Source organism: Macaca mulatta, chromosome X, assembly GCF_049350105.2.
Source record: "Macaca mulatta isolate MMU2019108-1 chromosome X, T2T-MMU8v2.0, whole genome shotgun sequence".
Lineage (NCBI taxonomy): Eukaryota > Metazoa > Chordata > Mammalia > Primates > Cercopithecidae > Macaca > Macaca mulatta.
Window position 1 is genome coordinate 50,139,955 of NC_133426.1, and position 14,809 is coordinate 50,154,763.

General features: G+C 38.1%; 1 protein-coding gene across 2 annotated transcripts in view; it reads left to right on the top strand.

The window, feature by feature from the left end:
- Positions 1 to 14,809, top strand: part of CCNB3 (cyclin B3) — an 88,045-nt gene that overhangs the window by 43,033 nt on the left and 30,203 nt on the right. The window lies entirely within an intron of this gene.

Here is a 14,809-nt window from a genome sequence, read left to right on the forward strand (position 1 = left end):
GTGGTTCAGGCTCATTTTGGAGTGACAGACCAAGGAATTGTGGTGGACACAGTATATCTGAACATCAGAAAAGCATGAAAATGTCTCTCGTCTTATGAAAATGGTAGAGAACAGTAAATCAGATAAGAGTAAAATTTGGGTAGATCTTAAATAAGTGAAATAGAACCCAAAGATTGCTTATCATTGCCAAGCTGGAAAGAAATTTCTAGTGACTGCCATTGGACTTTATTCTGCTTAACATTCTCATTAGTGATGTAAATGGGAACAGAGAAGATGTATTCATTAAATTCCTGGATGGCATGAAACTAGGAGTAGGGATAGGAAATAAACGGCTTACAGAGAAAAAATATCTCTGCCAGCTGGAATGATGAACTAAATATTTTTTATTTAAAGTTTTTGTTATTGCATAAAAATGTACATTATAGCAAAAAGAAATTATAATTACCTGTGATCCCACAACCCTAAACTGCTGTTCTCATTTGTTTGCATATGTTATCTCCCCATCTTAAACAGTGGTTATCCATTAGGGGTGTACCTCAGAATCAGATGCCCAGGTCCTATCCCGGACTTATCCAATCAGAATTGTGGGGATGTGTCCCAGGCACACATATTTTTATAAAGCTCCACAAGTTATGTTAATGTATACCCTTGAAAGAGAATCTCAGTTCTAGAAAATACCATATTGTTTTCATAACTGTAGTTATATGTAGTACTTTTATAACTCTTTGGGTTTTTTATTTTAAAATAACCAAATAACAAAAATGACTTTTTGGATATACAGTTCCATAAAATTTTTTTTTTTAATTTATTTATTATTATTATACTTTAAGTTGTAGGGTACATGTGCATAACGTGCAGGTTTGTTACATATGTATACTTGTGCCATGTTGGTGTGCTGCACCCATCAACTCGTCATTTACATCAGGTATAACTCCCAGTGCAATCCCTCCCCCCTCCCCCCTCCCCATGATAGGCCCCGGTGTGTGATGTTCCCCTTCCTGAGTCCAAGTGATCTCATTGTTCAGTTCCCACCTATGAGTGAGAACATGCGGTGTTTGGTTTTCTGTTCTTCTGATAGTTTGCTAAGAATGATGGTTTCCAGCTGCATCCATGTCCCTACAAAGGACACAAACTCATCCTTTTTGATGGCTGCATAGTATTCCATGGTGTATATCTGCCACATTTTCTTAATCCAATCTGTCACTGATGGACATTTGGGTTGATTCCAAGTCTTTGCTACTGTGAATAGTGCTGCAATAAACATACGTGTGCATGTGTCTTTATAGCAGCATAATTTATAATCCTTTGGGTATATACCCAGTAATGGGATGGCTGGGTCATATGGTACATCTAGTTCTAGATCCTTGAGGAATCGCCATACTGTTTTCCACAATGGTTGAACTAGTTTACAATCCCACCAACAGTGTAAAAGTGTTCCTATTTCTCCACATCCTCTCCAGCACCTGTTGTTTCCTGACTTTTTAATGATCACCATTCTAACTGGTGTGAGATGGTATCTCATTGTGGTTTTGATTTGCATTTCTCTGATGGCCAGTGATGATGAGCATTTTTTCATGTGTCTGTTGGCTGTATGAATGTCTTCTTTTGAGAAATGTCTGTTCATATCCTTTGCCCACTTTTTGATGGGGTTGTTTGTTTTTTTCTTGTAAATTTGTTTGAGTTCTTTGTAGGTTCTGGATATTAGCCCTTTGTCAGATGAGTAGATTGCAAAAATTTTCTCCCATTCTGTAGGTTGCCTGTTCACTCTGATGGTAGTTTCTTTTGCTGTGCAGAAGCTCTTTAGTTAAATGAGATCCCATTTGTCAATTTTGGCTTTTGCTGCCGTTGCTTTTGGTGTTTTAGACATGAAGTCTTTGCCCATGCCTATGTCCTGAATGGTACTACCTAGGTTTTCCTCTAGGATTTTTATGGTATTAGGTCTAACATTTAAGTCTCTAATCCATCTTGAATTAATTTTCGTATAAGGAGTAAGGAAAGGATCCAGTTTCAGCTTTCTACTTATGGCTAGCCAATTTTCCCAGCACCATTTATTAAATAGGGAATCCTTTCCCCATTTCTTGTTTCTCTCAGGTTTGTCAAAGATCAGATGGCTGTAGATGTGTGGTATTATTTCTGAGGACTCTGTTCTGTTCCATTGGTCTAGATCTCTGTTTTGGTACCAGTACCATGCTGTTTTGGTTACTGTAGCCTTGTAGTATAGTTTGAAGTCAGGTAGCGTGATGCCTCCAGCTTTGTTCTTTTGACTTAGGATTGTCTTGGAGATGTGGGCTCTTTTTTGGTTCCATATGAACTTTAAAGCAGTTTTTTCCAATTCTGTGAAGAAAGTCATTGGTAGCTTGATGGGGATGGCATTGAATCTATAAATTACCTTGGGCAGTATGGCCATTTTCACGATATTGATTCTTCCTATCCATGAGCATGGTATGTTCTTCCATTTGTTTGTGTCCTCTTTTATTTCACTGAGCAGTGGTTTGTAGTTCTCCTTGAAGAGGTCCTTTACATCCCTTGTAAGTTGGATTCCTAGGTATTTGATTCTCTTTGAAGCAATTGTGAATGGAAGTTCATTCCTGATTTGGCTCTCTGTTTGTCTGTTACTGGTGTATAAGAATGCTTGTGATTTTTGCACATTAATTTTGTATCCTGAGACTTTGCTGAAGTTGCTTATCAGCTTAAGGAGATTTTGGGCTGAGACAATGGGGTTTTCTTAATATACAATGATGTCATCTGCAAACAGGGACAATTTGACTTCTTCTTTTCCTAACTGAATACCCTTGATTTCTTTCTCTTGCCTGATTGCCCTAGCCAGAACTTCCAACACTATGTTGAATAGGAGTGGTGAGAGAGGGCATCCCTGTCTTGTGCCAGTTTTCAAAGGGAATGCTTCCAGTTTTTGCCCATTCACTATGATATTGGCTGTGGGTTTGTCATAAATAGCTCTTATTATTTTGAGGTACGTTCCATCAATACCAAATTTATTGAGCGTTTTTAGCATGAAGGGCTGTTGAATTTTGTCAAAAGCCTTTTCTGCATCTATTGAGATAATCATGTGGTTCTTGTCTTTGGTTCTGTTTATATGCTGGATTATGTTTATTGATTTGCGAATGTTGAACCAGCCTTGCATCCCAGGGGTGAAGCCCACTTGATCATGGTGGATAAGCTTTTTGATGTGCTGCTGAATCTGGTTTGCCAGTATTTTATTGAGGATTTTTGCATCGATGTTCATCAGGGATATTGGTCTAAAATTCTCTTTTTTTGTTGTGTCTCTGCCAGGCTTTGGTATCAGGATGATGTTGGCCTCATAAAATGAGTTAGGGAGTATTCCCTCTTTTTCTATTGATTGGAATAGTTTCAGAAGGAATGGTACCAACTCCTCCTTGTACCTCTGGTAAAATTCAGCTGTGAATCCATCTGGTCCTGGACTTTTTTTGGTGGTAGGCTATTAATTATTGCCTCAATTTCAGAGCCTGCTATTGGTCTATTCAGGGATTCAACTTCTTCCTGGTTTAGTCTTGGAAGAGTGTAAGTGTCCAGGAAATTATCCATTTCTTCTAGATTTTCCAGTTTATTTGCGTAGAGGTGTTTATAGTATTCTCTGATGGTAGTTTGTATTTCTGTGGGGTCGGTGGTGATATCCCCTTTATCATTTTTAATTGCGTCGATTTGATTCTTCTCTCTTTTCTTCTTTATTAGTCTGGCTAGTGGTCTGTCAATTTTGTTGATCTTTTCAAAAAACCAACTCCTGGATTCATTGATTTTTTGGAGGGTTTTTTGTGTCTCTATCTCCTTCAGTTCTGCTCTGATCTTAGTTATTTCTTGCCTTCTGCTAGCTTTCGAATGTGTTTGCTCTTGCTTCTCTAGTTCTTTTAATTGTGATGTTAGAGTGTCAATTTTAGATCTTTCCTGCTTTCTCTTGTGGGCATTTAGTGCTATAAATTTCCCTCTACACACTGCTTTAAATGTGTCCCAGAGATTCTGGTATGTTGTATCTTTGTTCTCATTGGTTTCAAAGAACATCTTTATTTCTGCCTTCATTTCGTTATGTACCCAGTAGTCATTCAGGAGCAGGTTGTTCAGTTTCCATGTAGTTGAGCGGTTTTGATTGAGTTTCTTAGTCCTGAGTTCTAGTTTGATTGCACTGTGGTCTGAGAGACAGTTTGTTATAATTTCTGTTCTTGTACATTTGCTGAGGAGTGCTTTACTTCCAATTACGTGGTCAATTTTGGAGTAAGTACGATGTGGTGCTGAGAAGAATGTATATTCTGTTGATTTGGGGTGGAGAGTTCTATAGATGTCTATTAGGTCTGCTTGCTGCAGAGATGAGTTCAATTCCTGGATATCCTTGTTAACTTTCTGTCTCGTTGATCTGTCTAATGTTGACAGTGGAGTGTTGAAGTCTCCCATTATTATTGTATGGGAGTCTAAGTCTCTTTGTAAGTCTCTAAGGACTTGCTTTATGAATCTGGGTGCTCCTGTATTGGGTGCATATATATTTAGGATAGTTAGCTCTTCCTGTTGAATTGATCCCTTTACCATTATGTAATGGCCTTCTTTGTCTCTTTTGATCTTTGATGGTTTAAAGTCTGTTTTATCAGAGACTAGTATTGCAACCCCCGCTTTTTTTTGTTCTCCATTTGCTTGGTAAATCTTCCTCCATCCCTTTATTTTGAGCCTATGTATGTCTCTGCGTGTGAGATGGGTCTCCTGAATACAGCAGACTGATGGGTCTTGACTCTTTATCCAGTTTGCCAGTCTGTGTCTTTTAATTGGAGCATTTAGTCCATTTACATTTAAGGTTAAGATTGTTATGTGTGAACTTGATCCTGCCATTATGATATTAACTGGTTATTTTGCTCGTTAGTTGATGCAGTTTCTTCCTAGCCTCGATGGTCTTTACATTGTGGCATGTTTTTGCAATGGCTGGTACCGGTTGTTCCTTTCCATGTTTAGTGCTTCCTTCAGGGTCTCTTGTAAGGCAGGCCTAGTGGTGACAAAATCTCTAAGCATTTGCTTATCTGTAAAGGATTTTATTTCTCCTTCACTTATGAAACTTAGTTTGGCTGGATATGAAATTCTGGGTTTAAAATTCTTTTCTTTAAGAATGTTGAATATTGGCCCCCACTCTCTTCTGGCTTGTAGAGTTTCTGCCGAGAGATCTGCTGTTAGTCTGATGGGCTTCCCTTTGTGGGTAACCCGACCTTTCTCTCTGGCTGCCCTTAAGATTTTTTCCTTCATTTCAACTTTGGTGAATCTGGCAATTATGTGTCTTGGAGTTGCTCTTCTCGAGGAGTATCTTTGTGGCATTCTCTGTATTTCCTGGATTTGAATGTTGGCCTGCCCTACTAGGTTGGGGAAGTTCTCCTGGATGATATCCTGAAGAGTGTTTTCCAACATGGTTCCATTTTCCCCCTCACTTTCAGGCACCCCAATCAGACGTAGATTTGGTCTTTTTACATAATCCCATACTTCTTGCAGGCTTTGTTCATTTCTTTTTCTTCTTTTTTCTTTTGGTTTCTCTTCTCACTTCATTTCATTCATTTGATCCTCAATCGCAGATACTCTTTCTTCCAGTTGATCGAGTCGGTTACTGAAGCTTGTGCATTTGTCACGTATTTCTCGTGTCATGGTTTTCATCTCTTTCATTTCGTTTAGGACCTTCTCTGCATTAATTACTCTAGCCATCAATTCTTCCACTTTTTTTTCAAGACTTTTAGTTTCTTTGCGCTGGGTACGTAATTCCTCCTTTAGCTCTGAGAAATTTGATGGACTGAAGCCTTCTTCTCTCATCTCGTCAAAGTCATTCTCCGTCCAGCTTTGATCCGTTGCTGGCGATGAGCTGCGCTCCTTTGCCGGGGGAGATGTGCTCTTATTTTTTGAATTTCCAGCTTTTCTGCCCTGCTTTTTCCCCATCTTTGTGGTTTTATATGCCTCTGGTCTTTGATGATGGTGATGTACTGATGGGGTTTTGGTGTAGGTGTCCTTCCTGTTTGATAGTTTTCCTTCTAACAGTCAGGACCCTCAGCTGTAGGTCTGTTGGAGATTGCTTGAGGTCCATTCCAGACCCTGTTTGCCTGGGTATCAGCAGCAGAGGCTGCAGAAGATAGAATATTTCTGAACAGCGAGTGTACCTGTCTGATTCTTGCTTTGGAAGCTTCCTCTCAGGGGTGTACTCCACCCTGTGAGGTGTGGGGTGTCAGACTGCCCCTAGTGGGGGATGTCTCCCAGTTAGGCTACTCAGGGGTCAGGGACCCACTTGAGCAGGGAGTCTGTCCCTTCTCAGATCTCAACCTCCGTGTTGGGAGATCCACTGCTCTCTTCAAAGCTGTCAGACAGAGTCGTTTGCGTCTGCAGAGGTTTCGGCTGCGTTTGTTATTGTTTACTGTGCCCTGTCCCCAGAGGTGGAGTCTACAGAGACAGGCAGGTTTCCTTGAGCTGCTGTGAGCTCCACCCAGTTCGAGCTTCCCAGCAGCTTTGTTTACCTACTTAAGCCTCAGCAATGGCGGGCACCCCTCCCCCAGCCTGGCTGCTGCCTTGCCGGTAGATCACAGACTGCTGTGCTAGCAATGAGGGAGGCTCCGTGGGTGTGGGACCCTCCCGGCCAGGTGTGGGATGTGATCTCCTGGTGTGCCTGTTTGCTTAAAGCGCAGTATTGGGGTGGGAGTTACCCGATTTTCCAGGTGTTGTGTGTCTCAGTTCCCCTGGCTAGGAAAAGGGGTTCCCTTCCCCCTTGTGCTTCCCAGGTGAGGCAATGCCTCCCCCTGCTTCAGCTCTCGCTGGTCGGGCTGCAGCAGCTGACCAGCACCGATCGTCCGGCACTTCCCAGTGAGATGAACCCAGTACCTCAGTTGAAAATGCAGAAATCACTGGTCTTCTGTGTCACTCGCACTGGGAGTTGGAGACTGGAGCTGTTCCTATTCGGCCATCTTAGTTCCATAAAATTTTAACATTTGTTTTGAAATAATGGATTCATAAGAAATTGAAAAAAAAAGGACAAAGAGAGCTTGTATACCTTTTACCCTAGTTTATCCCGAAGATGACATCTGATATAACTATAGTATATTGTCATGGTCAGGAAATGGACTTTGTTATAATCCACAGACCTTGTTTAGATTTCAGCAATTTTACATGCACTCATTTGGGGGTGTGTATAGTCTATTTGATCACATGTGTAAATAAATATTTAGTTTATTTTCTTCACGTGTTAATTTTGTAATCACTACCATAGTTAAGGTACAGAACTGTTCCGTCGCCACAAGGATCCCTCATCCCACTTTTTGTTAGCCACAACTATCTCCCTTCCCTCTCCTTCCTGTCCCTGACAAATTATTTGTTTTCCATCTCTATAATTTTGTCATTTCATGAATGTTATATAAATGGAATCATACAGTGTATAGCCTTTTGAGCTTGATGTTTACTACTCACCATAATTCCCCTGAGATCCATCCAAGTTGTGTGTATGAATAGTTCATTCCTTTTTGTTGCTAAGTAGTATTCCATGGTACAGATGTACCATGGTAATATGGTTTGGCTGTGTCCACACCCAAACCTTATCTTGAATTATAGTTCCCATAATCCCCATGTGTTGTGGGAGGGACCCAGTGGGAGGTAAGTGTATCATGGGGGCGGGTTTTTCCCATGTTGTTCTTGTGATAGTGGATATGTCTCACGAGATCAGATGGTTTTATAAAAGGCAGTTCTCCAGCACACACTCTCTTGCCTGCCACCATGTAAGATGTGCCTTTGCTGCTCCATCACCTTTCGCCATGATTGTGAGGCCTCCACAGCCGTGTGGAGCTGTGAGTCCATTAAACCTCTTTTTCTTTATAAATTACCCAGTCTCAGGTATTTCTTCATAGAAGTATGAAAATGGACTAATACACATGGTATGTTTAACCATTCACCTACTGAAGGACTTTTGGGTTGTTACTAGTTTTTGACTATTAAGGATAAAATTACTATGAATATTTGAATACAGATTTTTTGTGACTATAGTTTTTATTTCTCTGGGATTAATACTGAAGAGTGTGACAGTTCTATTAATTTTTAGCATATGTATAGATTTGCGTAACCACCACTAGGATTAGGAAATAGAACAGTTTGATCATGCCATAAAAACTTCCTTATGTTATCTGTTTAGAGTCACACCCACCTCCCACCCCTAACTTCTGGAAACCACTGATCTATTCTCTATCTTTGCCTTTTCAAGAATATTGTATAAATGATTTGCATTATATGTAACCTTATGAGACTGGCTTCTTTCATTCAGTATGATGCCTTTAAAATTTATTCAAGTTGTTGCAGATATCATTAATTCATTCTTTTTATTGCTGAGTGGTATTCTGTGGTTCAGATATATCACAGTTTATCCATTCTCCTGTGGAAGTGTATTTAGTTTGTTTCCAGATTTTGATAACTGTGAAAAGAACTGTACATTAATGTACAGGTTTTTATGTGAAGATATGTTTTAATTTCTAATGTCAGCACACAGGAGTGGGATTGTTGGGATGTACGATAAGTGTATGTTTAACTTAATTAGAAATTGCCACAGAGTGGCTGTACATCTTGTATTCTCACCTCCAGTGCATGAGAGTTCTGGTTACTCTGCATTCTTGTCAGCACTTAGTTTTGCTAGTACTTTATTTTACCCATCTAATAGGTATATAGAGGAATCTCCTCATAGTTTTAATTTTTATTTCTTTAAGTTCTAATAATGTTGACAACCATACTTACCATGCATATATCCTCTTTGATGAAATGTCTGTTCAAGTCTTTTCCCAGTTATAAATAGGTTAGTTCATTTCCTTAGTGTCAAGTTATGAGAGTTCTTTACATATTCTGGATACAAATCCTTTGTTGGATATGTGATTTATAAGTATATTCTCTCAGTCTGTAGTTTTTCTTTCTCTTACCAGTGTCTTTCCCAGAGCAAAATTTTTTAATTTTGATAAAGTCCAGTTTATCAATGCTTTCTTTATGAATTGTACTTGCTTCTAAGAACTCTTTGCCTAAACCTAGGTCAGGAATATTCTCTCTCTCTCGTGTGTGTGTGTGTGTGTGTGTGTGTGTGTGTGTGTGTGTGTGTGTATTTAAATTTATTTGTTTGTTTGTTTGTTTATTTATTTATTTATTTATTTATTTATTTTTGAGACAGAGTTTTGCTCTTGTTGCCCAGGCTGGAGTGCAATGGCATGGTCTCAGCTTACTGCAACCTCTGCCTCCTGGGTTCAAGCGATTCTCCTGCGTTAGCCTTCCAAGTAACTGGGATTACAGGCGCCTGCCACCATGCCCAGCTAATTTTTTAATTTTTAGTAGAGATGAAGTTTCACCATGTTGGCCAGGCTGGTCTCAAACTCCTGACCTCAGGTGATCCGCCTGCCTCGGTCTCCCAAAGTGCCAGGATTACAGGCATGAGCTACTGTGCCCGACTTCTTTCCTATGTTTTATCTAAAAGGTTTATAGTTTTACATGTTATATTAAATCTATAGTCCATTTTTAGTTAATTTTTGTATAAGGTGTGAGATTTAGGTCAAGGTTCTTTTTTTGCATATGAATGTCTAATTGTTCTAACACCATGTGTTAGAATTAAAAACTATACTTTCTTCATGGAATTGTTTTTGCACCTTGCTAAAAACAGTTTTTATGGGTCTATACCAATATTCTGTTTCCTTTATCTCTGTGTCTCTTCCTTCACCAATATCACACTGTCTTTATTTCTGTAGTTTTATAGTTAGTCTTAAAACTGGATATTGTGATATTTTCAACTCTTTTTTTTTAAAAAAACTGGCCGGGAATGGTGGCTCATGCCTGTAATCCCAACACTTTGGGAGGCTGAGGCAGGTGGATCATGAGGTCTAGAGTTTGAGACCAGACTGACCAACGTGGTGAAACCCCCATCTCTACTAAAAATACAAAAATTAGCCAGGTGTGGTGGCACGCACGTGTAATCCCAGCTACTCAGGAGGCTGAGGCAGAAGAATCGCTTGAACCCGGGAGGCGGAGATTACAGTAAGCCAAGATCACACCACTGCACTCCAGCCTGGGCAATAGAGCGAGACTCCATCTCAAAACAACAACAACAACAACACAAAACAAAAAAACACCTATTTTAGCTATTCTAGTTCCTTTGCCTTTCTATATAAATTTTAGAATCAGTTTATATCTTAAAAATATTTCTAGGAGTTTGATTGGAATTGAGATATATTTTGTGCAGAAAAGAGTTAAAATAATAGGCCTGATACTGCTGTCCCTAGAAAGGTCTATTCTCAAGGTTGGCCCTTGGCTGGTAATCTGGAAACTTGGCCGGTAAGCAGTCTGTACACTAATGTAAAATTTCCCCGAATGATAATTGTGGCTTACTGTGCTTAAACTCTTTATGCAAACAATGTGGTTTAGGCTGAACACCTGCTTTCCTTTTGGGAGTCTGGAACTTCAGAACATGCTAGGCACAGAGTGTTTACTTGACCAGTTCCCAGTAAAATTTTGGGCACTGAGTGATAGTAAGCTTCCTGGTAGACAACACTTTCCACGTATTGTCGCAACTCATTGCTAGAGGAATTAAGTGCATCCTGACGTGACTACTGACAGGATTCTTAGAAGCTTGCTTGTGGCTTTGTCCAGACTTTGCTCCATGCTTCTTATCCCTTTGCTGATTTTGCTTTGTATCCTTTCACTGAAATAAATCATAGTCATGAGTATGACTATATGCTGAGTCCTGTGAGCCCTCCTAGGAAATCATTGTGCTTGAGGGGGTCTTAGGGAACCCCAGTACACATCTATAGGTGAATTCAGATAGAATTGACATGTTACTATGTTGAATCTTCCAACCTATGGTATGTCTCTACATTTATTTAAATTTTCTTTGATTTATTTTTCTCATCATACAGATCCTATACATGTTTTGTTAGATTTAGAAAAAATATTTTCTTTTATTGAAGCTATTGTAAACGATGTTTTTTAAATTTAGCTTTCTATTTGTACATTGCCAGTGTGAAATACGGTTGATAATTGTGTGTTGGCCTTGTATTCTGTGACTTTGCTAAAACTCGGGAGTTCTTTTTTTGTAGATTTCTTGGGGTTATCTACATAGATAATTGTGTCATCTGCAAATGGGGACCGTTTTATTTCTTCCTTTCTAATCTCCATGCTTTTTATTTCATTTTCATGTTTTATTATACTGCCTGAGACTTCCATTATGATGTTGATATAGAAGCAATAAGAATGGACAGCATTGCCTTGCTCCTGATCTTAGGAGGAAAGCATTGACTTTAACTATTAGTGTGATTTTAACTGTAGGACTTTTGTAAACACCTTTGATCAGGTTGAGAAAGTTATTCTCTATTTCTAGTTTGATGCTGTGTAATATATTTTTTATCATGAATAAATGTTGGACTTTGTCAAATGCTTTTTTCCTGCATCTATTGATATGATTTTTTTTTTGTTTTAGACTAATATAGTAAGTTACATCAATTGATCTTCAAAAATAGAAGCAACCTTATATTTATATTCCTGAGATAAGCCCTATTTTGTCCTGGTATATTTTTCTTTTTATGTATTGCTGGATTTGATTTGCAATATTTTGTTGAGGATTTTTACATCTATGTTTATGATGGATGTTGGGATGTTGGTCTGTAGTGTTCTGGTTGGGTTTTTTATTTGTTTGTTTTTTGTTCTGGTATCAGAATAATAGTGATCTTGTAAAATAAGTTGGGAACTATCCGCAACCCTTCTGTTTTCTGGAAGGGATGTGTAGAACTGATGTCATTTCTTCTTTAAATGTTTGGTAGAATTTGCAAGTGAAAACATTGGAGCCTGGAGGGTTTTTTCCCCCAAAAGGTTTTCAGTGAAGAATATCATTTCTTTAATAGTTATAAGGTTATTTAAGTTATCTATTTCATATTGGTGACTTTTGGTAGTTTGCAGTTTTCAAGGAGTTGGTCCCTTTCATCTAAGTTGTCGAATTTATGTGCATAGAGCTGCTCATAGTGTTCCCTCTTTCATTCCTGATACTGGTAATTTGTGTCTTCTCTTGTTTTGTTTGTCAGTCTTGCTAGAGGTTTGTTAATTTTTTTTTTTTTTTTTTTTTTTGAGACGGAGTCTGGCTCTGTCACCCAGGCTGGAGTGCAGTGGCGCGATCTCGGCTCACTGCAAGCTCCGCCTCCCGGGTTTACGCCATTCTTCTGCCTCAGCCTCCCGAGTAGCTGGGATTACAGGCGCCCGCCACCTTGCCCGGCTAGTTTTTGTTTTTTTTTTTTTTTTTTTTTTTGTATTTTTTAGTAGAGACGGGGTTTCACCGTGTTAGCCAGGATGGTCTCGATCTCCTGACCTCGTGATCCGCCCGTCTCGGCCTCCCAAAGTGCTGGGATTACAGGCTTGAGCCACCGCGCCCGGCCTGAGGTTTGTTAATTTTATTCATCTTTCCAAAGAACCAGATTTTGGTTTCATCCATTTTTCCTTATTTTTCTGTTTTTAGTATTCTTCATATCTGCTCTAATTTTTATAGTTTTAAAAATAGTTCCCTTTCTTCTTGCTTATGTCTTAATTTCTTTATTATCCATGGTGATTTTCTATGTACTAACTCTGTTACTGACACAGGAGTACTGAAGTCTTCAGCGATAATTGTGGATTTGTCTATTTCTAAGTTTTGTCATTTTTTGGTTTGTGTTTTTTGAAGTTCTGTTGTTAGGAACATACACATTTAGGATTATTATATCTTCTTTATATTTATTTCTGACTTTTTCTTCATATAACAATGGTTATATGATTGCAAACATCTTTCCAGTCAAACTGACATATTTCTATATCCATTTTGTTTGCAGTATGGTATTTCTCTTCTGTCGTACCCATCCTGCTATTAATGGACATTTAGGTTATTTTCAAATATTGCTCTTTGAAATAACCCTGTAGTGAATATACATATATGTGCATTTTTTATAATTTTACTATTGTTTCTTTGGACCAAATGACTAGGAATAGGGTTATTAGATCAAAACATGCACATGAAAAATTTTTGTACATGTTGACAACTGTCCTTCTGAAATGTCATGACCACTTATGCTTTTACCATTACTGAATGAAAATGCTTATTTTCCCATAATCTTATCAACACAAGAACTTATATTTTTTACCATCCGATAAGTGAAACATTTTAATGTGTTATTTTAGTTAGATGTACAGAAGCATTGGCATTTTAAGTAGTCAGATTTATCAGTTCTTTCCCTTATAGCTTTAAGATTTGTTTCTTGCTTAGGAAAGTCATTAGTCCAGAATTATATAAATATTTCTCCAAATTTTTTTCTAGAATATTTATAGTTTCATTTCTACTTCTAAATCCTTAGTCTGTTTGGTGTCAGAATCTAAACACCTTTCTCCAATGATTATCCAGTTATTCTAACACCATTTATTTTCATTATACACTGGTTTGAAATGACACCTTTATCATATATACTTGAGTTTGTTTGTAGTCTTTCCAGTTCTCTTCCATTGATCTATTTGTCCACTCCAACATCAGTAGTATGCTGTTTTTATTATTATGGCTTTGTAATACAGTTATTGCCTCTTTACTCATCTTTTATAAAATATTCCTGGTTGTTCTTGCATATTAATTTTTCCAGGTGAGCTGTAGAATAATTTTGTCAAGTTTTCAAAAATAGCCCGTTAGGATTAATTCAGGAAAAATTCGCAGACTTTATAATATCAAACTTACTAAGTCAGTTATGTTGTGTCTATTTACTTCCCAGGTATTTTAGAATTTCAAGTTTGAAAAAATTGTCTTCATATTGGTCCCACTAACTTAAAAATGTTTTTCTTGAGTATTGAGAATTTTTTAAATGTTATGAGTGTTATCCTTTTTCCAAGATTTATTGCTAGTATATTGGGAAACAGTTGATTTCTTAATGTATTTTATGTTCATCTACTTTGCTGAAATTAGTCATGATTTGTTTAATTTACTCTTGGGCTTGATATGCTTATAGTTTATTTAGAATTTTTGCATCTTTGCTCATAAATCAGATTCCTTTTTAAGTTTCTATTGAAGGATGCTGTCATTATTAAGTGTGGTTTAATAAAGATTTAATAAAGGTCTTTATAAAGGATTACTCTAGCTTTTTAATTTAATTAGGGAAATGTTCTGGCAGTACTAAATTTAACACAGGAATTGTATTTTCCTTGAGGAACTTTTCCATGAACCCATCAATGTGTATAGTGCCATTTTTGTGTGTGATTCTTTGAGAAATTTTTCTAATAACAATGGCTATTGGCCTAGTAAGGCTTTCTTGCCCTTCTTGAGTCGTTTTTGTAGTTTATATTTTCCTGTTTTGTTTTGTTTTGTTTTGAGACAGGGTCTCACTCTGTCACCCAGACTGGAGTACAGTGGCGCAATCTTGGCTCACTGCAATCTCCGCCTCCCAGGCTGAAGCTCTTCTCCTGCCTCAGCCTCCAGAGTAGCTGGGATTACAGGTGTGTGCCACTACTGCCCAGCTAATTTTTGCACTTTTAGTAGAGGCGGGGTTTCACCATGTTGGCCAGGTTTGTCTCAAACTTCTGACCTCAAATGATCCACCCACTTTGACCTCCCAGAGTGCCGGGATTACAGGTGTGAGCCACTGCGCCTGGCCTTGTAGTTTATATTTTCCTAGAAATGTATCCATTTCTTGGATATATTGTTATTATCATAGATTGTACATAATATTTTATAACCCTTTATAATGATTTCTTTTCTCATTGTATGATGTGTTATCTTCCTCACATGTGCTTGCATTCATATCTACATGTTCTTTTCCTCAATGTTCCTCAC